At 37.7% G+C, this 25,321-nt stretch overlaps 1 pseudogene; it reads left to right on the forward strand.

Annotated features, from left to right (window-relative positions):
* Positions 1-18,610: 18,610 nt before the first annotated feature.
* On the forward strand, positions 18,611-19,377 carry LOC119524747 (annotated as a pseudogene).
* The last annotated feature ends 5,944 nt before the right edge of the window (positions 19,378-25,321 follow it).

Here is a 25,321-nt window from a genome sequence, read left to right on the forward strand (position 1 = left end):
CAACCATGGAGGTGGGGTAGGCGAATACCCCTGCATTCTCCACAGGCTCCTCAAGGGGGCACTACATCGTGTTTTTTTTTTTTTTTTTTTTTTCCTTGTTTGTCTTTTTTCTTTTTTTTTTTTTTTTTAACTTTCCCTTCTTTTTTCAAATCAACTGTATGAAAAAAAAAGTTAAAAAGAAAACAAACATACAATAAAAGAACATTTCAAAGAGACCATAGCAAGGGAGTAAGAAAAAGACAACTAACCTAAGATAACTGCTTAACTTCCAACATGTTCCTACTTTACCCCAAGAAAGTTACATAGTATAGCAACATTTCAGTGAACTTGTTCCTACTACATCCATCAGAAATTAACAGACCATAGTCATTTCTGGGCATCCCCAGAACGTTAAATAGTTTATCTGTTCTTCTTGGATTATTGTTCCCCCTTCCTTAATTGCTCTCTACTGCTAGTTCCCCTACATTCTACATTATAAACCATTTGTTTTACATTTTTCAAAGTTCACATTAGTGGTAGCATATAATATTTCTCTTTTTGTGCCTGGCTTATTTCGCTCAGCATTATGTCTTCAAGGTTCATCCATGTTGTCATATGTTTCACCAGATCGTTCCTTCTTACTGCCGCGTAGTATTCCATCGTGTGTATATACCACATTTTATTTATCCACTCATCTGTTGATGGACATTTGGGTTGTTTCCATCTCTTGGCAATTGTGAATAATGCTGCTATGAACATTGGCGTGCAGATATCTGTTCGTGTCACTGCTTTCCGATCTTCCGGGTATATCCCGAGAAGTGCAATCGCTGGATCGAATGGTAGCTCTATCTCTAGTTTTCTAAGGAACTGCCAGACTGACTTCCAGAGTGGCTGAACCATTATACAGTCCCACCAACAATGAATAAGAGTTCCAATTTCTCCACATCCCCTCCAGCATTTGTAGTTTCCTGTTTGTTTAATGGCAGCCATTCTAACCGGTGTTAGATGGTATCTCATTGTGGTCTTAATTTGCATCTCTCTAATAGCTAGTGAAGCTGAACATTTTTTCATGTGTTTCTTGGCCATTTGTATTTCCTCTTCAGAGAACTGTCTTTTCATATCTTTTGCCCATTTTATAATTGGGCTGTCTGTACTATTGTCATTGAGTTGTAGGATTTCTTTGTATATGCAAGATATCAGTCTTTTGTCAGATACATGGTTTCCAAAAATTTTTTCCCATTGAGTTGGCTGCCTCTTTACCTTTTTGAGAAATTCCTTTGAGGTGCAGAAACTTCTAAGCTTGAGGAGTTCCCATTTATCTATTTTCTCTTTTGTTGCTTGTGCTTTGGGTGTAAAGTCTAGGAAGTGGCCTCCTAATACAAGGTCTTGAAGATGTTTTCCTACATTATCTTCTAGGAGTTTAATGGTACTTTCTTTTATATTGAGATCTTTGGTCCATTTTGAGTTAATTTTTGTGTAGGGGGTGAGGTAGGGGTCCTCTTTCATTCTTTTGGATATGGATATCCAACTCTCCCAGCCCCATTTGTTGAAAAGACCATTATGGCTCAGTTCGGTGACTTTGGGGGCCTTATCAAAGATCAGTCAGCCATAGATCTGAGGGTCTATCTCTGAATTCTCAATTCGATTCCATTGATCTATATGTCTATCTTTGTGCCAGTACCATGCTGTTTTGGCAACTGTGGCTTTATAATAAGCTTCAAAGTCAGGGAGTGTAAGTCCTCCCACTTCGTTTTTCTTTTTTAAAGTGTCTTTAGCAATTCGAGGCATCTTCCCTTTCCAAATAAATTTGATAACTAGCTTTTCCGAGTCTGCAAAGTAGGTTGTTGGAATTTTGATTGGGATTGCATTGAATCTGTAGATGAGTTTGGGTAGAATTGACATCTTAATGACATTTAGCCTTCCTATCCATGAACATGGAATATTTTTCCATCTTTTAAGGTCCCCTTCTATTTCTTTTAGTAGAGTTATGTAGTTTTCTTTGTATAGGTCTTTTACATCTTTGGTTAAGTTTATTCCTAGGTACTTTATTTTTTTAGTTGCTATTGAAAATGGTATCTTTTTCTTGAGTGTCTCTTCAGTTTGTTCATTTCTAGCATATAGAAACATTACTGACTTATGTGCATTAATCTTGTATCCCGCTACTTTGCTAAATTTGTTTATTAGCTCTAGTAGGTGTATCGTTGATTTCTCAGGGTTTTCTAGATATAAGATCATATCATCTGCAAACAATGACAGTTTTACTTCTTCTTTTCCAATTTGGATGCCTTTTATTTCTTTGTCTTGCCGGATTGCCCTGGCTAGCACTTCCAGCACAATGTTGAATAACAGTGGTGACAGCGGGCATCCTTGTCTTGTTCCTGATCTTAGAGGGAAGGCTTTCAGTCTCTCACCATTGAGTACTATGCTGGCTGTGGGTTTTTCATATATGCTCTTTATCATGTTGAGGAAGTTTCCTTCAATTCCTACCTTTTGAAGTGTTTTTATCAAAAACGGATGTTGGATTTTGTCAAATGCTTTTTCAGCATCTATTGAGATGATCAATTGATTTTTCCCTTTCGAGTTTTTAATGTGTTGTAATACATTGATTGTTTTTCTTATGTTGAACCATCCTTGCATGCCTGGAATGAACCCCACTTGGTCATGGTGTATGATTTTTTTAATGTGTCTTTGGATTCGATTTGCAAGTATTTTGTTGAGGATTTTTGCATCTATATTCATTAGGGAGATTGGCCGGTAGTTTTCCTTTTTTGTAGCATCTTTGCCTGGTTTTGGTATTAGATTGATGTTAGCTTCATAAAATGAGTTAGGTAGTGTTCCATTTTTTCAATGTTTTGAAAGAGTTTGAGTAAGATTGGTGTCAGTTCTTTCTGGAAAGTTTGGTAGAATTCCCCTGTGAAGCCATCTGGCCCTGGGCATTTATTTGTGGGAAGATTTTTGATGACTGATTGGATCTCTTTGCTTGTGATGGGTTGGTTGAGGTCTTCTATTTCTTCTCTGGTCAGTCTAGGTTGTTCATATGTTTCCAGGAAATTGTCCATTTCTTCTACATTATCCAGTTTGTTGCCATACAGTTGTTCATAATATCCTCTTATAATTTTTTTAATTTCTTCAGGATCTGCAGTTATGTCACCTTTTTCATTCATTATTTTGTTTATATGGGTCTTCTCTCTTTTTGATTTTGTCAGTCTAGCTAGGGGCTTGTCAATCTTGTTGATCTTCTCAAAGAACCAACTTTTGGTGATATTTATCCTTTCTATTGTTTTTTTGTTCTCTATGTCATTTATTTCTGCTTTAATCCTTGTTATTTCTTTTCTTGTACTTGGTTTAGGATTGGTTTGCTGTTCATTTTCTAGCTTCTTCAGTTGATCCATTAGTTCTTTGATTTTGGCTCTTTCTTCCTTTTTAATATATGCGTTTAGTGCTATAAATTTCCCCCTTAGCACTGCTTTTGCTGCATCCCATAGGTTTTGGTATGTTGTGTTCTCATTTTCATTCGTCTCTATATATTTAGCAATTTCTCTTGCTATTTCTTCTTTAACCCACTGATTGTTTAGGAGTGTGTTGTTTAACCTCCAGGTATTTGTGAATTTTCTAAGTCTCTGATGGTTATTGACTTCTAATTGTATTCCATTGTGGTCAGAGAATGTGCTTTGAATAATTTCAATCTTTTTAAATTTATTGAGGCTTGTTTTATGTCCCAGCATATGATCTATTCTGGAGAAAGTTCCGTGAGCACTAGAAAAGTATGTGTATCCTGGTGATTTGGGATGTAATGTCCTGTAGATGTCTGTTAAATCTAATTCATTTATCAGATTGTTTAGGTTTTCAATTTCCTTATTGGTCTTCTGTCTGGTTGATCTATCTATAGGAGAGAGTGATGTGTTGAAGTCTCCCACAATTATTGTGGAAACATCAATTGCTTCCTTTAGTTTTGCCAATGTTTCTCTCATGTATTTTGTGGCACCTTGATTGGGTGCATAGACATTTACGATTGTTATTTCTTCTTGCTGAATTGCCCCTTTTATTAGTATGTAGTGGCCTTCTTTGTCTCTCAAAACATCCCTGCATTTGAAGTCTATTTTATCTGAGATTAATATTGCTACACCTGCTTTCTTTTGGCTGTAGCTTGCATGAAATATTTTTTTCCATCCTTTCACTTTCAGTTTCTTTGTGTCCCTGTGTCTAAGATGAGTGTCTTGTATGCAACATATTGATGGTTCATTTTTTTTGATCCATTCTGCGAATCTATATCTTTTAATTGGGGAGTTTAATCCATTTACATTCAACGTTAAAACCGTGAAGGCATTTCTTGAATCGGCCATCTTATCCTTTGGATTATGTTTGCCATATTTTTCCCTCTCTCTATTAATATCCTTTATTGTACCCATACCGAATCTCTTTAGTACTGAACCTTTCTCCAAGTCTCTCTGTCCTGTCTTTGTTTCTCTGTCTGTAGGGCTCCCTTTAGTATCTCCAGTAGGGCAGGTCTCTTGTTAGCAAATTCTCTCAGCATTTCTTTGTCTGTGAAAAATTTAAGCTCTCCCTCAAATTTGAAGGAGAGCTTTGCTGGATAAAGTATTCTTGGCTGGAAATTCCTCTCACTCAGAATTTTAAATATATCGTGCCACTGCCTTCTTGCCTCCATGGTGGCTGCTGAGTAGTCACTACTTAGTCTTATGCTGTTTCCTTTGTATGTGGTGAATTGCTTTTCTCTTGCTGCTTTCAGAACTTGCTCCTTCTCTTCTATGTTTGACAGTGTGATCAGTATATGTCTCGGAGTGGGTTTTTTTTGGATTTATTCTATTTGGAGTTCGCTGAGCATTTATGATTTGTGTATTTATGTTGTTTAGAAGATTTGGGAAGTTTTCCCCAACAATTTCTTTGAATACTCTTCCTAGACCTTTACCCTTTTGTTCCCCTTCTGGGACACCAATGAGTCTTATATTCGGACGTTTCATATTATCTATCATATCCCTGAGGTCCATTTCGAGTTTTTCAATTTTTTTCCCCATTCTTTCTTTTATGTTTTCATTTTCCATTCTGTCATCTTCCAGGTCACTGATTCGTTGTTCAACTTCCTCTAGTCTTGTACTATGAGTGTCCAGAATCTTTTTAATTTGGTCAACAGTTTCTTTAATTACCATAAGATCATCCATTTTTTTATTTAGTCTTGCAATGTCTTCTTTATGCTCTTCTAGGGTCTTCTTGATTTCCTTCATATCCTGTACTAGGGTCTCATTGTTCATCTTTAGTTCTTTGAGTAGCTGCTCTAGGTGTGTCTCTTCTGGTCTTTTGATTTGGGTGCTTGGGCTTGGGTTATCCATATCATCTGGTTTTTTCATATGCTTTATAATTTTCTGTTGTTTTTGGCCTCGTGGCATTTGCTGACCTTGATAGGGTTCTTTTAGGGTTTGTAGACCAGTTGAAGTCCTTATCTCTAATTTATCAGATCTACAGCTTCGTGGAGTACACTTTCTCTAACTAACCAGCAGGTGGCGTCCACGAGCCACCTGTTCTCCACAAGCCAGATCTCCCCTGCTTAGCCTTTTTGGTGAGTGGGGGAGTGAGTCTTGTGGGGCCCAATTGGTGTCCCAAGCTTGCGTGTGTAGTTGGTGTTGCCTGCCCTGTATGTGGGGCGTGTTTCTGGGCAGTCGGGGAGGGGGGGTGGCCCTAACAATCAAATCTCCCTGATGATCCTAGAGTTTTAAAGCTACTGCAATAGTCTAATCCTTCAGTTCAGTCCTGCCACAGTTTGTCTCTGCCACTGACCCACAAGTCTTTGGTATTGGCGTATGGCTCCTGAGACTTGCAAGTGGGCCCCTCTTCCAGGCTGTGCACCCCGGGTCCTCTGTTGAGGGATGACTGTGCTATGTCGCAGGTGAGTGCCGTCCCCCCAGGGCAGTTCTGGGCTGCTGGGCTGTGTTGGGAGGCTCCCAGTCTGCTCAAATGATGGCTGAATGGGGCTCTGTTAATTCACACTGCTCCCCCTTCCCAGCTCTGGGACATTCAGCTGAGGTTGCAGGGAAGGCTAATGTCCATGCCCAGTTTTGTGGTGTGTGCCTGTTATTTGAAGCACTTCCGTCACACTGGGTTGTCTGGGGTAGCTCTGGGCTATGGGGCTGGCGATGGGCAGGAGTGTTTCCTGTCCACCAGGATGGTGGCTGTGAGCGGACACCCCCCTTTTCTTGGGAAGTTGTGTTGTTTAGTGAATTTTCTCAGCCACTGGATTATTGCCTTTTGTCTCAGAGCTCTCTTAGTTCTGCTCTTGACTTGACGTGCCCAAATTTCAATTCTTTGAAGCTTTCTGTATTGAGCTTCTTAGAGTAATTGTTTTAGAAAAAGCAAAAAGGATTTAAAAAAAAAAAAAAATGGCCCTCCTCAGAGATCTAATGGGTTATTGAAATGCTAATAGACAAAGCAACCAGGGCCATTAAGGAACGGTGCCCAGGGCAGAGAGATCAGCCTTGCTTCGGGATTTGCATATGCGCCTCAAGGCCTGATCTCTGCCCTTCCCCTTTCTGTGTTCACCAGAACTCCAAAAATCCTCTGCTTTTATTTTGGAGTTTTTCGTGTTGTTTTTTTTCTATGCCTGTCTCCTCTCTGCTGGGCTGGCTGCTCTCAGAGTCTCTGGTGTCTGGCCTCAGTCTATCTATGGTTGGAGTTTGAATCAGTAGAATGAGTTTCCAGTAAGAGCAGCCACTGCAATTCTCCCTTCTCCTTCCTGGAGCTGACAGCCCCTCCTCCCCCGGGACTGAGCCTGGCAGGGAGGGGCGCGGGTCCCCTGGCCGCAAAAACTTACAGATTTCGCTGATCTCAGCAGTTCCACGTTTTCATGAGTGTTGTATGAAGTATGCCCAAAGACAGATTGCTCTGTGGTGTCCAGTCCACGCAGTTCCTGGCTTTTTACCTACTTTCCTGGAGGAGTAACTAAAACATACAGCTCACCAGTCTGCCATCTTGCCCCGCCTCTCCAGTCTGTTTTACAGTTGCTCCATCAGGGCCCATAAGGGCAAGGCCGACACTCTCAGTGTCAGGTATCTCATTGTTAGGGGTTGAACTGTGGTCTCCAAAAACATATGTTGAAATCATAATCCCCAGTACTTGAAAATTTAACTTTAATTGGAAACAGGTCATTACAGATGGAATTAGGCAAGTTGAAATGAGGTCACTGTAGAGTGTGATGGCACTTTAATCTAATACCACTTTAACCCAATAACCACTTTAAAATATGTAATTCAGTGGTGTTAATTACATTCACAATTTCATGCTACCATCACCACCATCCATGACCAAAACATTTCCATCACCCCAAACAGAAACTCTGTACCAATTAAGCATTAACTCACTATTCCCTTTCCCACCCCAGTCCCTGGTAATCTATGTTCTAGTTTCTGACTCTATGAATTAGATTATTATTTTTTCATATTAGAGTGATCATGCAATATTTGTCCTTTTGTGTCTGGCTTATTTCACTCTACTTGGTGTCTTCAAGGTTATTCCAGGCTGTCACATCATTCAGAATTTCATTTTTTATGCCTGAATAATATTCCACTGTTTGTACATACCATGTTTTGCCTATCCATTCATCTGCTGATGGACACTTGGGTTGTTCACTTGTTCTGGTTATTGTGAATCAAGTCTGTATGAAACATAGGTATACAAATACCTGTTCAAAGCCATGCTTTCAATTCTTTTGGGTATACACCTAGTAATAGGATTGTCTGGCCATGCAGTAACTTTATACTTTCCTTTCTGAGGAATTGCCAAACTGATTTCCACAGTGGCTGCACCAATTTACATTCCCACCAACAATGAGTAAGGGTTTCTACTGATCTACATCTTTTCATCCAACACTTGTTATTTTCCTTTTTTTTTTCTTCCAATAGTAGCAACTCTGATGGGTATGAAATGGCATATCATTGTGGTTTTTATTGCATTTCCCTAATGGCTAATGATGTGGAGCATCTTTTCATGTGCTTTTTACTTATTTGCATATCTTCTTTGGGGAAATATCTGTTCAAATCTTCTGCCCATTTTTAAACTGGATTGTTTGTCTTTTTTGTGTGGAATTGTAGGATTTCTTTATATACTCTTGATATTAAATCTTTATAGGATATGTAGTTTCCAAATATTTTCTCCTATTCTGTAGGTTGTTTTCTACTTTCATGATGAAGTCCTTTGATGCAAAATGATCTTTATTTTTGGTGAAACCCCATTATCTATTTTTTTCTTTTATTGCTTGTTCTTTGGTATAAAGTCTAAGAAACCATTACCCAACCCAATGTTGTGTAGATGCTTCCCTATGTTTGATTCTAGGAGTTTTAGAGTTTGAGTTCAATTTGAATCAATTTTTATTTCGACTCAGTTTTTATATATGGTGTGACATAGGGCTCCCCCATTATTATTTTGTGTATGGCTATCTTGTTTTTGCATCACAATTTGTTGAAGAGACTATTCTTTCCCCATGGGCAAAACTTGACACCCTTGTCAAAAAGCAATTCCCCATATATGTGAAGGTTGATTTCTTTGATTTTTTTCATTTTTTTATTAGAGAAGTTGTGGGTTTACAGAGCAATCATGCATAAAATACAGGATTCCAATGCACCACCCACCACCAACACCTTACATTTGTTGGGAACATTTTTATTATTGATGATAGCATTTTTTAATAATTGTACTTTTTTTAAAGAGTAGTAGCCAGCATTTATTAAGAGATTCTGTGTTATAGGCACTGTGTGAAGAAACTTACATGGATTACCTCATTTAAAATACCCACTGCACAGGTCTGTGAAATATTTTATTTTCAACTTTTTTAAATTAGAGAAGTTGTAGGTTTACAGAAAAATTATGTAAAAAATACAGCATTCCTGTATACCCACCTATTGTTGATACTTTAAATTAGTGTGGTAACTTTGTTACAGTTGATGAAAGATTATTAAAATATGACTATTAACTATCATCTGTAGTTTACATTAGGTGTATGTTTTCCCATATACCACCCTATTATTAACACCTTGTAGTAGTGCCCTCCATTTGTTATAATTTATGAAAGAACATTCTAATAATTGTACTATTAACTATAGTCTGTGATCTATAATAGGGTTCACTGTGTTATGCAGTCCTATGTTTTATCTTTTAATTTTTATTCTAGTAACATATGTGACCTCGAGTTTCCCCTTTTACCACATTCACCTATTTAATTCAGCACTGTTAATTACACTCACAAAAATGTGCTACCATTACCACCATCCACTTCCAAACATTTACAATCAACCTAAATAGAAATGATGTACAAATTAAGTATCAGACCCCATTCTCCTTACCTAATCTATCCCCTGGTAACTATATTCTAGATTCTAACTCTATGAGTTTGCTTATTATAATTATTTCACATCAGTGAGATCATACAATATTTTACCCTTTGTGTCTGGCTTATTTCACTCACCATAATGTCTTCAGGGTTCACCCATGTTGTCATATGCACCAGGACTTCATTCCTTTTTGCAGCTGAATAAAACTCTGTGGTCTGTATATACCACATTTTGTTTATCCATTCATCTGGAGGTAGATACTTGAGTTGCTTCCACAATTTGCTACCATTAACAACATCAAATACCAAAACTTTTCAATCACCCCAAACAGAAATAGTATATCAATTAAGAAATAATTTTCTATTCCCTATCCCTACCCTGTCCTCTGGAAACCTATATTCTAGTTTCTGACTATGCATTTTCTTACTCTATTTCACATCAGTGAGATCATATAACATTTGTCCTTTTGTGTCTGCCTTATTTCACTCTACAAGATGTCTTCAAGGTTTATTCATGTTGTTACATGTAACAGAACTTCACTCCTTTTTATGGTTGAATAATATTCCATCGTGTGTATATGCATTTAGTTTATCCATTCATCAGTTGGTGGGCACTTGGGCTGCTTCCATCTTTTGCAATTGTGAAGAATGCTGCTATGAATATTGGTGTGCAAATATCTGTTTTTGAGTCCCTGTTTTCAATTCTTCTGGGTAAAGGGGTTGCTGGTAATTCTACACTTAATTTTCTGAGGAACTTCTCACTGTCTTCCACAGTGGCTGCACCATTTTACATTCCCACCAGCAGTGAATGAGTATCCCTATTTCACCATAGCTGGTTGACTTCTACATCAAGACTAAGTGCAAGCTGATGGAGCTCCAGTTATTATACTGCAAGAGTCAGAGGGGTTGGTTATGAAAACCAAAGTTGGAAGAAGGGAAGACTGGGGATTCTACAAGATGAGGAAATGCTATAAAGTCTTCCTAAAATACATGGACAGTGAAAATATTTTTGAGTAATTTTACTACCAAGTTTATATCTTTTCATTATTTTAATTTTTAAAATTAAATTCTAAATTCTTCTAAATTCTTTTTAGAAGAAATGTGATCAGTTATAAATATGTACATATCACATACAAATGCTGCATGTATTACAAGAAATTTTATGACTATTTAGAAGACAGTGATTGACTTAGTGTAATTTAAATGAAAAAATATAATGTGGGGAAAACCTTTTTTTAATTACCTCTTTGAAGTTAGTCACAAAAGCAAATCACTAGTAAAAAAGTATCATGAGAAAGGTGGGGATAGAGTTCCATGAAAGTAGGTGTTTTATAAATGATGAGTCAGAAAAAAAAGATTTAAACACTGAATTAAAAAAGTATTTATTGTATCCCTCTATTGATAAGCACTGTATCTGTAACTATCAATTAACTAACAATCAAAGAAACAAAATGAAATATATTCACAAGTACAATAGCACAGCCATTATAGAATAAATTTGATATGGGTGTTACAAAATGGTATGCAACCACAGAGAAGATAAAACTGTATTAAGTTGGGAGGTAATCAAAGGCTATGGGCAGAGCTAATCCTTAACATGTACTTTGAAGTACAGTGGGATTTTGATGGTCAGAAATGAGGTAAAGGGACTTCTCTGATGCAGAATTTTTAGGAGCAAAGAGGAAGCAACACATAAGTGAATTTATTCAACAAATGGTGAACTCTCAATCACTTCAAGTCTTTAATTTAGTAACTTAAATTTTCTGTGTCTCCTTTTATACTTAATCATAAAATTGAGAAAATAATTGCCTCTAAAGTACATGCTTATTTTGAAAATGAAAGAACTGGGCATAAATCCTGGAAATATCTATAGTAATCATGAGAAAAGAGAGCACAAAATTGAAGTGGAAGACTGAGCAGTGGTAGATTTAACTGGTTTGGGGATGGGCAAGAAGAAGTATAAAAGTGAGTGTTCCAGAGAATAACTGCGGGGGGACAAACGAGACCATCCACTCATCATACACCAACCTGAATTGGGAGGAATGCCCGAGAACACAGCATAAAACCTGTAAGTAAAACCTGCAGAACCAGGTCGGGAGACCCCCTCCCCCATAGCCTGAGCTGCAGAGCCGCGTGGTGCCAGAGAGAAGCTCTCTCCCAGCAAGCGAATACAGCTCAGCTGAGCTCCAACTGGGGTTTTAAGTAGCGAGTGTGAACTGCTCACTACAGGTACGCAGCCCCAAAAAAACAGACAGAGGCTTTGGGTGACGACCGACCTGGGAGAGCCGGAGGGTTGCCTTGGACTGGGTCTGAAGGGGACTATCTATTTCTTTTTCGGCTCAGTGGAGAAAGATCCAGTCATTTTCAGTTTCCAGGGCTGTGACTCAGGGAAGGGCGGAGACAGCACAAGCAGAGAGAGAGAGACCATTGAAATGCTAATGACCTCCACCTGGGGGCTCTGTCTTCTCTAGAAGGAAAGGGGAGGGGCCCTTTCCATTCAGAACCAGACCCCAGAGCCTGGGGGAACAGGGCCATACCTCCTCACACCAGTCAAGAATTATAGGCTAACAGGCGTCACCTGCTGGGCAGAAAAGCACAGTGACCCGAGGCATCAAAGGGTGGAGCAATTTTCTAAGACACACCCGCAGGGAAACCAGATACTGAATATTTCTTCCCTCTGTTCTGGTCTGGGAAAACCTGATTTGGATAACCAAGGAAACCATACCTAGACAACAGAAAATTACAACCTACACTAAGAAAAACAAAGTTATGACCCAGTCAAAGGAACAAACGTACCCTTCAACTGAGATACAGGAATTTAAACAAGTAATGCTAAATCAAATCAAAAAGTTTAGAGAAGATATTGCAAAAGAGATAGAGGCTGTGAAGGAAGAACTGGACATGTATACGGCAGAAATCAAAAGTTCAAAAAACCTGCTAGCAGAATCTATGGAAATGAAAGGCACAACACAAGAGATGAAAGACACAATGGAAACATACAACAGTAGATCTCAAGAGGCAGAAGAAAACACTCAGGAACTGGAGAACAAAACACCTGAAAGCCTACACGCAAAGGAGCAGATGGAGAAAAGATTGAAAAAATATGAGCAACGTCTCTGGGAACTCAAGGATGAAACAAAATACAATAATGTACGTATCACTGGTGTCCCAGAAGGAGAAGAGAAGGGAAAGGGGGCAGAAGCAATAATAGAGGAAATAATTAATGAAAACTTCCCATCTCTTATGAAAGATATAAAATTACAGATCCAAGAAGCGCAGCGTACTCCAAACAGAAGAGATATGAATAGGTCTACGCCAAGACACTTAATAATCAGATTATCAAATGTCAAAGACAAAGAGAGAATCCTGAAAGCAGCAAGAGAAAAGCAATCCATTACATACAAAGGAAGCTTAATAAGACTATGTGCGGATCTCTCAGCAGAAACCATGGAGGCAAGAAGGAAGTGGTGTGATATATTTAAGATACTGAAAGAGAAAAACCACCAACCAAGAATCCTGTATCCAGCAAAGCTGTCCTTCAAATATGAGGGAGAGCTCAAAATATTTTCTGACAAACAGACAATGACAGACTTTGTGAACAAGACACCTGCCCTACAGGAAATACTCAAGGGAGCACTACAGGGTGATAGAAGACAGGAGTGTGTGATTTGGAACACAATTTTGGGAGATGGTAGCACAACAATGTAAGTACACTGAACAAAGGTAACTATGAATACGGTTGAGAGAGAAAGATGGGGAGCATGTGAGACACCACAAGAAAGAAGGAAAGATAACGACTGAGACTGTGTAACTTGGTGAAATCTAGAGTATTCAACAATTGTGATAAAATGTACAAATATGTTCTTTTACGAGGGAGAACAAGCAAATGTCAACCTTGCAAGGTGTTAAAAATGGGGAGGCATTGGGGGAGGGATGCAATCAGCATAAACTAGAGACTGTAACTAATAAAATCATTGTATTATGCTTCCTTTAATGTAACAAAGGTGATATACCAAGGTGAATGCAGATAAGAGGGGGGGATAGGGGAGGCATGTTAGACACTTGACATTGGTGGTATTGTCTGATTCTTTATTCTACTTTGATTTAAGGTTATTTTTCCTTTTGCTGCTTCCTAGCTGTCATTTTTTTTGTTTCCTCTTTCTTTTGCCTCTCTACCTTCTTTGACTCTCCCTCCTGCCTTGTGGAAGGAATGTAGATGCTCTTGCTTAGTATGAGCAGAATGTTCAATTAGGATGAACTTAAATGTTTGGAAATGAACAGGGGTGTTGGTAGCAAGATGTGAGAATAACTAACAGCGCCGAATGGTGTGTGAATGAGGTGGAAAGGGGAAGCTCAGAGTTATATATGGCACCAGAAGGAAAGTTGGAGGTCAAAAGATGGAAATGTATAAAACTGAATCCTATGGTGGGCAATGTCCATGATCAACTGTACAAATACTAGAAATCACTTTATGAACCAGAACAAATGTATGACAATACAATTAGAAGTTAATAATAGAGGGGCATATAGGGAAGAACTATATACCTATTACAAACTGTATACTACAGTTAGTAGTATTTCAACATTTTTTCATAAACAGTAACAAACGTACTATACCAATACTAGGAGTCAGCAATTGAGGGGGGTTTGTTAGGGATAGGGGAGGTTTAGAGTTTCCTTTTCTTTTTTTCTTTTTTCATCTTTCACTTTATTTCTTGTCTGCAGTAATGAAAAGTTTCTAAAAATTGAACAAAAATTAAGTGTGATGGATGCACAGCTGTATGAGGGTACCCAGGGTCAAGTGATTGTACACTGGATCTTTGGATAATTGTATGGTATCTGAACAATCTCAATAAAAATGGAAAAAAAAAAAAAAAAGAACACCCAAAACATCCCATACCCCTGCTCCCCCTATTATTCATTTACTTTTTGTCTCCATTTTTCTACTCATCTGTCTGTACTGGAGAAAGGGAGTGTGAGCCACAAGGTTTTCATAATCACATGGTCACACCATATAAGCTATGTAGTTACATGATCATCCTCAAGGCTTCTGGATTGCATTTCAGCAGTGTCAGGTATTTACTTCTAGCTATTCTAATACAATGAAATACAAAAGGGATATCTATATAATGCATTGGAATAACCTCCAGAATGATCCCTCTATTCCACTTGAAATCTCTTAACCACTGAAACTCTACCTATTTTCATTTCTCCCCCACCTGGCCCAGAAGGCCTTTTCAGAACCATAATGCCAGGTCCAGTCCCATCCTTAGGTGACATATTCAACAATGTCAGGGAGATCCACACCCTTGGGAGTCATGTCCCACATGGGAGAAAGGCAGCAATATACCTGTTGAGCTGGCCTAGAGAGAGAGGCCACATCTGAGCACAGAAGAAGCTCTCTGGGGGCAACACTTAGGCTCAATCATAAGTAGGCTTAGCCTCTCCCCTGCAACAACTAGCCTGATAAGGGCAAGCCCCAAGATTGAGGATTCAACCTACCAAACTGGTAGTCCCCAGTGCCTGTGAGAATAATAGCAATTCCCCAGGCAGGGAAGTATATGTCCACATTTTCCCCAGTTCCTCATGGGGGGCCCACAAATACTCCTCACTCACTGCTCAGACTAGTACAGGATGTATCAGGTCCTCATGCTAACCTGTAGAAACCAACCAGGTATCACCCCCTATTCAAGGTTCCATGTAATTTTGGTGATTGAATAAACTAACCATACAAGTTAAATTATATAGTGTGCTACAGAAAATATAGCTTTTACACCAAATAAAACTCTCTTCCTTTGGTCTCACCCAGAAGTTGAAGTTTTAAAACACAGTCAATATCATCATGCTTCTCTTTAGTCTTATTTCCCTTAGACTATGACATAAGGTCCAACTTATTAAAGATAGCATTTAGATTAATGTATAATATACATACAAAAAAGTGCATAAGTTTTAAATGTACAGTTCAATGAATTATCACAAAGTGAACTCCCCCATGTAAACACCAATTAGGATAAGAAATAGACCATTAATGCCTCCTCAGAAACCCTCTTTGGGGCCCTCCCAGTCAATGCATCTACTCTCCTCCCCAAAGTTAACCACTATCCTGACATCTACAACCATAGATTAATACTGCGTATTTTAAAACTTGATATAAATAGAATTATGTAGTATGTATTATATTACTTTGGCTTCTATCACTGAAAATGTTTGTGAGATTTATTTAAATTATTGCATATAGCCTTACCTCACTTGTTTCCATTGATGTATATTATTGAACTGCATGAATTTATTAATTTCCTTATTCTACTGGGGATGGACATTTGTATAGTTTCCACTGTAGATCTATTTTGAATACAGCTGCTATAGACATTCTTGAACCTGTCTTTATAAGTACATATGAATGCATTTCTGTTGAGAATATATCCAGGAATGGAATTGTTAGTTTAGAAAGTATGCTTGTAGGTTCAATTTTAGTAGATACCAAAAAATGCTTTTGATTTATGAAAAAGGGGTCATTGTGGAACATTAGGGAAAGGATGGCTTAAAAATGGAAACTATGTTCTTACCTCATACCATACACAAAAATAAATTCCAAGTGAATTTCAAATCTAAGTATGAATAAAAGAATCATATAGCTTCTATTAAAAAATTTGAGAAGGAATGTCCCTTTCTGGGATGAGGAAAATATGGTGACCTCTTTGGATATGAAATATAGACTACTGATTACAGGTAGGATGCTGTGGTAGAGGCAACACAAGTAAATAAATAATGCTTCATTAAAATATATATGCTTTAAGGACTAGAGAATTATGCAGAGATAACTACATGAACTAAGATTCTAGGAAGGGAAGGGACCTTATGAGGGGAGGAGAGGTCCTCAAACATTTCTACATATGGAAGAATCTGCCTTGTCTAGACAGTGAAAATCATAGGCAGAAAATACTACTAGGGAATTAAAACTAGCAGATGGACAAGTGGACTGTTGGCATGTCAAGTTTGGACTGAAATATAGAGAATCCTCAAACTTGGTGATGATTTTCCCTATATGCTATATTAGCTGGGGTATGCACAAGAAAGGCAGTATCATATCTCCTGCAGTTCCATGGCTCATGGAGATAATATCCAACTAAAGGAATATGACTGCAATAAATTAATGAGAAAATGACTTTAAAGACAAGTAGATTAGATTGACTGTAATCAAAGCTGCAACTGAGAGTGCAGATCGATCCTGAGATGAAGAAAGTGATAAGCCCTGCTTTGCCTCAGAAAGGCAATAGCCAACCTCTTTTGGGAAAAAATGACATCATCTTCCACTCTACCTGATGATTTAACATTGGCATGTCATAGAAAAGCATCTGTGCAAAGCATTGGGGAATGTGATAAAAAAAATCAATAGATGCAAATAAAATCAGAAATGGGACAGGGGACATAACTACTGACCCTGAAGAGATAAAGGAGATAATGAGAGTATACTATGAGCAACTATATGCCAACAAACTAGACAACTTAGATGAAATAGACAACTTCCTATAAAAGCATGAACAACCAATATTGACTCAAGAAGAAATAGAAGACTTCAACAAACCAATCATAAAGAGATTTAATCAGTCATCAGAAAACTCTCAAAAAAGAAAAGTTTAGGGCTACATTGCTTTACATGTGAATTATACCAAGCATTCAAGAAAGAATTAGTACCAATCCTGCTTAAACTCTTCAAAAATTTGAAGAGGAGGGAAATCTTCCTAACTCATTCTATGAAGCCAACATCACCCAAATGACAAAATCAGGCAAAAATACTTCAAGAAAAAAATTACAAGCCAATCTCTTTAATGTATATAGATGCAAAAATCCTCAACAAAGTACTTGCAAATTGAGTCCAGCAGCACATTAAAAGAATTAAACACCAAGACCAAGTGGGATTTATTCCAGGTATGCAATGCTGATTCAACACAAGAAAATTAATGTAATACACCACATCAATAAATCAAAGGGGAAAAAACCACATGATCATCTTGATTGATGCAGAATAGGCATTTGACAAAATTCAGCATCCTCTGTTGATGAAAACACTTCAAAGGATGAGAATAGAAGGAAAATTCCTCAAATATCCCCTAAAGGAAATATAAGAAAAACCCACAGCTAAAATCATATTCAATGGTGCAAGACTGAAAGTTCCATGTAAGATAAGGAACAAGAAAAGGATGTCCACTGTCACCACTGTTATTCAATATTGTGCTGGAAGTTCTAGCTAGAGCAATTAGGCAAGAAAAATAAATAACAGGCATCCAAATTTGAAAGAAGTAAATCTTTCACTGTTTGCAGATGGCATGGTCCTATATGTAGAAAATCCCAAAAAATCTACAGCAAAGCTACCAAAGCTAAGTGAGTGCAGCAATGTGGCATGCTTGGAGAACTGGATATACATATCGAGAAGAATGAAAGAGGACCCCTATCTCACACCTTATGCAAAAAATTAACTCACAATGGATCAAACACCTAAACATTAGATCTAAGACAATAAAACTTTTAGAAGAAAATGTAGGGAAAGATATTAAAGATCTTGTGATAGGAGATGTTCTCTTAGACCTTATACCCAAAGCATGAGTAATGAAAGAGGAAATAGATAAATGGGATCTCACCAAAATTGAACACTTTTGGGCATCAAAAGACTGTCAGGAAAGTAAAAATGCAGCCTATGAAATGGGAGACAATATTTGGAAAGCACATATCAGATAAGAGTCTAATACCCAGAATATATAAAGAGATCCTATAACTCAGCAACAAAAAGTAAAGAATTAAAAAATGGGCAAAAGACATGGACAGACATTTTTCTGAAGAAGAAATACAAATGGCTCAAAAACATTTGAAAAGATGCTCAACTTCACTAGCTTTTACAGAAATGTATATCAAAACCACATTGAGTGCCTGGCTTGGAGATGGCTGCCTGGGTGGTGGGCCATCACATTTTGAGGGGGGGCAGTGTGAATGTGACATAGAGGCTGGGAGCCAGATGGCAACTGCTGTAAGGAGAGGCTTGGCCTGAGTGGAGAGACACCATCTAGCTTGGGTTGGGGCTGGGTTGGGAAGCCTGAGAGGAGGAGGACAGCAGGGGGCCTGCATGGGGCTTGCAGATGGCAGCCCTCCAAAGGTCAGCATACTGCTTGTGATTTTTTGCTGAACTTCTAAAAGAGACTCTTAGACGGTGAATTAATAAGAACAGTGATACTCTGTGAAGTTTCATATTTGAGAATGTTGAATTTTCACCCTAGTCCAGCAGCTCTGCTTCTCATTTAAATGCAAATGAATAAGACCCTATTTGGAAAGACACCTTGCCAGCTGTCCAGAGCTGATGCAGGACATGCTAGTTTATCTACAAACATGATGAAGGACACCCCTCTCAAAAAATGGGAGCAGTGTGGGGCCCAGAAAGCCTATTTCCCAGTCCTGGAGGAACAGCAAAGGCTGCAGAATTCAGTGTGGGTGGAAAGAAGGGAATGGACCTGTTATACAGTGGAAAGGAACAGTTCTCAATCAGTTTCTTGTAAATCTTTCTTTGTATCTTCTAAAATACAATGGATTTGACTGTTTATGGACTACAGCTTAATAAAGATGAAAGAGTTTCTGCACTCAAAGTCCTCCCTGATAAAGTTGCAACATCTCAGATCATGATGCATATTTAGCAGACACAATGATTGGCAAAGCAGTGGAGCAAATGTTTGAGATGGAGGATGGTTCTCAAGATGAATGGACAGAAATGATCTTGGCATGTGCATCTATAATGAACATGTGGTTTACATTACCTTCCTGTCTTGATTATGTATCAGCTCATAGATGACTATAAAGAAGTTGACCTTTGCATTATTTCCTGATTCTAATGGTGCTCCTTCAGCAGAAAGGGAACCAGGAGAATTTGTGGACAGCATGGTAGGCAAACAAGTGGAAACTGCCAAAGAAAATGACTCAAAGAGGACTGTCATGGTCATTCATCAAGTAGAAGTCAAACCATCTATTTCATCATGTTTAATGATTTCCATATTTATTTCTACAATTTGGTGAAAACTTCCTAGATGTCATCATGAATTTGGCAAATTTGTGGAACTATTAAATGTATAATTTGTAGACATAAACAACTTGATTTGTTTCCAATTTAATGAAAGCTGAAATACCCCCTGCAAACCCATGATTTCTGCCAGCAAAACTGTTCTAAATAGTACATATATATGTGAAAACAAAGCATTTTGTTTAGGGAACCCCTTCCTCTTAAAAGAGCTTGTCTGTTTGAAGAGGAGTTACAGACACATTAGTAAACATTAAGCTAATATCCTAGTCATCTAAAATTATAATAGATCTTAATCATTTTCCACTTCACATTAACACTCTCTTATTCTGCTGCCACAATGCAAGTGTAGTTTGATATTTTTGTTACTGCCTTTTGAAATATGTATCTATGTTTATCTAGCTATATCTTATGTGTATACATGAGTGCAATATGTATATGCACAGGTATACATGTACCCATACACTATTGGCAATACCTTCTTTGTGGATTGGGGTATGGGTTAAATACTTTTATCCAGTTTAATAGAAGTGCTTGAAACAAGTCAATCATATTTACTGTACTATATTCTTTATTTTAAAATAAATTCGGGCACAGGAAGCATATAGGAATTTTCAACCTGTTTTGAAAGTCAAAAGCTCAGTGCACAGTTTAAATCTGGAATTGTCTCTTTAAACTACAAGTCAGAACAAGAAACAATTGTGAATAGTTACTGACCCACATTAGAAGCTATACAAACTGGTTAGAAATCCAGTTAAAAGGCTGCCTTGAATTCTAAGCATTGTAAATATTTTGTTTGTGTGTTTAAAGGCACATTTCTCACAGATCAGCACCACAAATATAGACAGGAGCTTGCATGACATACTTCCATGCTATGACACTAAGCACAGAGAGTTCACAACAGAAGGGTATATGGAAAAAATCTACATAATGCATACTAGGGACTATAATTAATAGGAATACCATACTAGTATTACACAAATATGAGGGACAAATAATTAAGGGATGACAAGAGCTACAAGATATTTTGGGTCATGAGAATAGTTTAAAATAAAAATTGTTTAAAATGATGAGGATTGTACAACTAAGTAATGATAATGTGAGATATGGAAGGTTTATCATGGACTTAACATATGCTTTGTGAACTTAGGAACCCCCTACTTTATAAGTCAAGCCCTTGATATTGAGGATTGCTCAGGTGAAACTAATGGCTGTAGAGAGGAGGCTAACCTCATCTATAATTATGCCTAGGAGTCACCTCCAGAGCTACTCTTGTTGCTCAAATGTGGACTTTCTCTAAGCCTAACTCTACAAATAAATCCATCACCCCCCCCCCATGTGGGACAAGACCCCCAAGATGAATGAGCCTTCCTAGTAATGGGGGACATGGATTCTGGAAATGAGCCTGATCCTGGCACCAAGGGATTAAGAATGTTTTACCAAAAGGGGGAAAAGAAAGGCAACAAAATAAGGTTTTAGTGGCTAAGAGAATTCAAATAGAGTTAGGAGATTATCTTGGAGGTTACTCATATGCATGCCTCACCTAGATATGCCAAATGACCGATCCGAGACTATATAAAGGTTTCACTCACTTAAGTTTGTTCATCAGAAACTTAGATCCTTCAGAGTGCTCCAATGTCAGGTAAGTTCCAAAACCCAGAGGCAACAGCCTCTTTAAGACCAATTAAATGTGTCCCTTTGCTCACAATGTTGACACCTCTTTTCAACATGAATAGGTGTGCCGGTTTGAATGTATTATGTCCCCCAAACACCATTATCTTTGATGCAATCTTGTGGGGCAGACATTTCAGTGCTGATTAGATTGGAATTCTTTGAGTGTTTCCATGGAATGTGCCCCACCCAACTGTGAGTGGTAATTCTGATTAGATATTTCCATGGAGGCATGGCCCCACCCATTCAGGGTGGGCCTTGATCAGTGGAGCCATATAAATGAGCTGACTCAAAGAGAGAAAACTCAGTGCAGCTGTGAGTGATGTTTTGGAGAGGAGCTACAGCCAAGAGGGACACTTTGAAGAAAGCACAGGAGCTGCAGATAAGAAAGCAGACTCTTGCTCCAGAGAATCTAAGAGAGGACAAATACCCCAAGTGCAACTAAGAGTGACATTTTTGAGGAACTGCAGCCTAGAGAGGAACGTCCTGGGAGAAAGCCATTTTGAAACCAGAACTTTGGAGCAGACACCAGCCACGTGCCTTCCCAGCTAATGGAGGTTTTCTGGACACCACTGGTCATGCTCCAGTGAAGTTACCCGACTGATGTTACCTTGGACACTTTATGGCCTTAAGACTGTAACTGTGTAACCAAATAAACCCCCTTTTGTAAAAGCCAATCCATCTCTGGTGTTTTGCATTCCAGCAGCATTAGCAAACTAGAACAATAGGTTAGGGTAGTCACTGCCTAGACTTCCCTGAAGATCAGGAAAGTGAAGAAAGGAATGTAGCAACAGACAAGATGGAATTTAACAATGGATTATGAGTACTGAATATTTATAAATTTTCTTAATTGCTAGGATATTAGAATAGTTAGGAAAGAATTGAAATGGTGGAACTGTAACCCATAGCATCCTTTGAAATTTGTTCTATAGCTACTTGTTAAGTAGTAATTTGAAAGCTATATATTGTTGTATATATTGTGTTTCACAATAAGGAAATAACTGAAACTATGGTACTATAATTCATAATAACTTTGGAAATTTCCTATATATTTACTTGTTAAATAATACTTTGAAAGATATTACCTTCTTGTATATGTTACATTTCATAATAAGGAAATAAGTGAAACTGTGGAATTGTAACCTATAATACTTTGAAATTTGCTAACTACTTGTTAAATTGAACTCAGAAAGTTGTCACTTTTACGTATATGTTATATTCTAAATTCTTTTTTAAAATGGGAAAAAAAAAGTGATAGCATCCCTTAGCCACAGAATCCTTCCATGGTTTATTCCTGCAAGATAGTTTTAAACCAAAATAGAACTGCAAAAGTAGTTGACTTATCAGTGAAATCTCCATATATCACTTTGGGATGAACCTTGGTAGTTTGAAAGCAAGAGGAAAGGCAGTATATGAAACTGATCTCTCTTGTGCCAGAATTATGAGGCCTGAGAATTGATCTTCTGTATTTAGTGGGCAGAAGGCTAGGCATACATGCTGTCAGTCAACACCAGAGGTTTTGCATCTGAAGTCTGTGAGACTTCTTTGCTGTGACTGGTCTTGAAGTTAGAAATTCAGAAGTTTAAAGGCCTTCCTCCACACATATTGCTTCCTCATTTAAACCTTAAAGTTTGTACCTTATCATGCTGTTTGATGGTAAAAACTACTCACAGTATAAACATAGTATTTCAATTCTCTGTCCATGACTACAGTTGTATTGTGCCCATTTTTTTACCTCAGATGACCAAAGGCAAACTTCTCAATGTAGTGTGAAAGCACTGAGTACCCAAGTCATAAAAGTTTCTTGTGTGTTTGAGCAAGTTTCATTCTTTAGTTCTATTGTGTTTTCTATTGACTCCCAAGAGTCCCTGCATGTAAATCCCAAGGCAGAAACTGACTTCAAGAGTGCAAGCTGGTAGTTGTGATATAAGAGTGAGGGGGTGTATCCACTACACACAAAATGTGTGCCTAACATGGTAGAGTTAATTTGGGGGTGAGAAAGAAAGTTCATTTTGAAGTATCCTGAGGGTTGGGTCCACTGTAACACTTTAGCATTACCTAATGACTTGCATTGTGGTTTTGCCACAAGCAATTTTAGCAACTTTAATACACCTCATGATCTGCCAATCTACAGAAGAATGTGGTATGTGACTATTATAATAATTGTTCCATTTATTGCTTTTAGGTCAACAGAAGGGGAAGGGTTTTTGTTTATTTGCTGCCTTTTTTCTATTCTTTCTTTTGGTGGCTTAGACCACATTTATTGATGCTGTGATGAATTTTACTCCCCAGTCCATAAGCTTGGGGCTTCATTTTAAGCTCATGTTCCAGATCTGCACTGGTTTATCTGAATGTCAATTCCTTATTCCAGGAATTTAACATTAATTTCCAAAACTATGTGGCTTGTGACAACACAAGATATGAACCTGTATGAAATTTATTGGCCTAACTTACCAGCTATAGTATTGTACTGTGTTTGTGTGTGAGAGAGAGAAAGAGAGAGAAAGAGGAAGGGAGGGAGAGATATGTCAGGCTGCCATATCAGACTGCAAAGAAAAATCTCAAAAGCACACCATCCTTTTATGCATGTTCTGTTCTAAGTAGAATGTTCAATGTAACTAGAATTGCATGTTAAGGATATTTAGCTTTTTTTTTTTAAATCTTTGTTTTTATCTGTCTTCCGTATATTTGCTCAGTGTGATCCTTAGTGGTTATAGGATCAAAGTGCACTGGTGAAGCAAATATATTGCCAATAGAGGTAATCTTTCACTTATATTTGTCATGCAGCATTTGAAGGGACTGTGTATTCTTAAAAAAAGAAAATCACAGTTACTTCTAAAAACAGATTTCATTTCTATTGTTTTATGTGCCAAACCCCAAAGTGCACTGGACGTGAAATTTTGAAAGCTGTAGACCTATTAGGAGACTGTTTTGATTGTCACAAATTGTAGTGCCCAAAAACATTCTTAAGCTCATTGTCTTGAAAAAAAAAAGTTCTCCAAAGAAAAACAGAAACAATTTTTAGAACAGAAGTTATGGTGGAAATGTCTGTTGTTCCTTGGAAATGCTGCACTTTTTGTATTTTCATTAGTGAAGTCTGAATGAATGCATACAGTTCTGATGTCTTCATGCTCATATTCTAAAATTAGGTAAATGACCTCATCTTTAGAGACTGAATTCATTTTTAATTAACACTTTATTTGTACAATGTGTAGGCAGTTCCCTATACTCTGCATTTGGAAGTATAAATATCTTTGTTAATTCTGTAGTTTTTATCACCATGATGTAACTCTATCCTACCCTTAAAACATTTAAAATAAACCCTTTATGTGGAAAAAAAACAAAAAAACACACAAAAACATGAGCTATCTCACATATACTAGAATGGCCATTAAAAAAACAGAAAGCTACAAGTGTTGGACAGATGTGGAGAGAGAGGTAAACCTATTCACTGTTTAGTGGGAATGTCGACTGGTGCAACCACTCTGGAAGGAAGTTTGGCAGTTCCTCAGGAAGCTCAGTACAGAACTGCCATATCATCCAGCAATTCCATTACTTGGTATATACTAGGAAGAACTGAAGGCTAGGACATGAACGGACATTTGTAAACCAAAGTTTAGAGCAGCATTATTCATGATTTCCAAGAGACAGAAACAGCCCAAATGTTCATCAATGGATGAGTGGCTAATCAAACTGTGGTATATACACGACAGAATATTACACAGCTGTAAGAAGACATGACACATGCAATAACACGGATGAACCTAGAGGACATTATGTTGAGTGAAACTGCCAGGAACCAAAGGACAAATACTGTATGGTCTTTCCAATATGAACTAATATTAATGAGCAAACTCTAAGAATTAAAGTTTACAACACAGGTTATCAGGAGGTAGAAAGAGGGCAGAGATTGGGCAGGTGATGCTGAAGGAGTACAAATGTTCAACAGGATTGACTGAAAACATCCAGAAATGGATAGCACAAACCTATCTGATGTTAGCACAATATTGTTAAGTATAATGAACAAAGCTGTAAGGTTGAAAAAAGAAGGCTAGGGTCATGCTAGACACCAGAAGGAAAACTAAAGGATAAGAACTTTGGCCATATAACTTAATGAAACCTCGAGTGGACAATGATGGTGATTAAATGTACAAAAAAAAATTTTGCATTAGGAAGAACACGTGGATATCATCATTGCAAGGTGTTGAAAATGGGATAGTATATGGAAAAAAAATGCAACCAATGCAAACCAGGGCCTACAGTTAATAGTTACATTGTAATAT

The sequence above is a fragment of the Choloepus didactylus genome (assembly GCF_015220235.1).
Source record: "Choloepus didactylus isolate mChoDid1 chromosome 11 unlocalized genomic scaffold, mChoDid1.pri SUPER_11_unloc7, whole genome shotgun sequence".
Taxonomy (NCBI): Eukaryota; Metazoa; Chordata; class Mammalia; order Pilosa; family Megalonychidae; genus Choloepus; species Choloepus didactylus.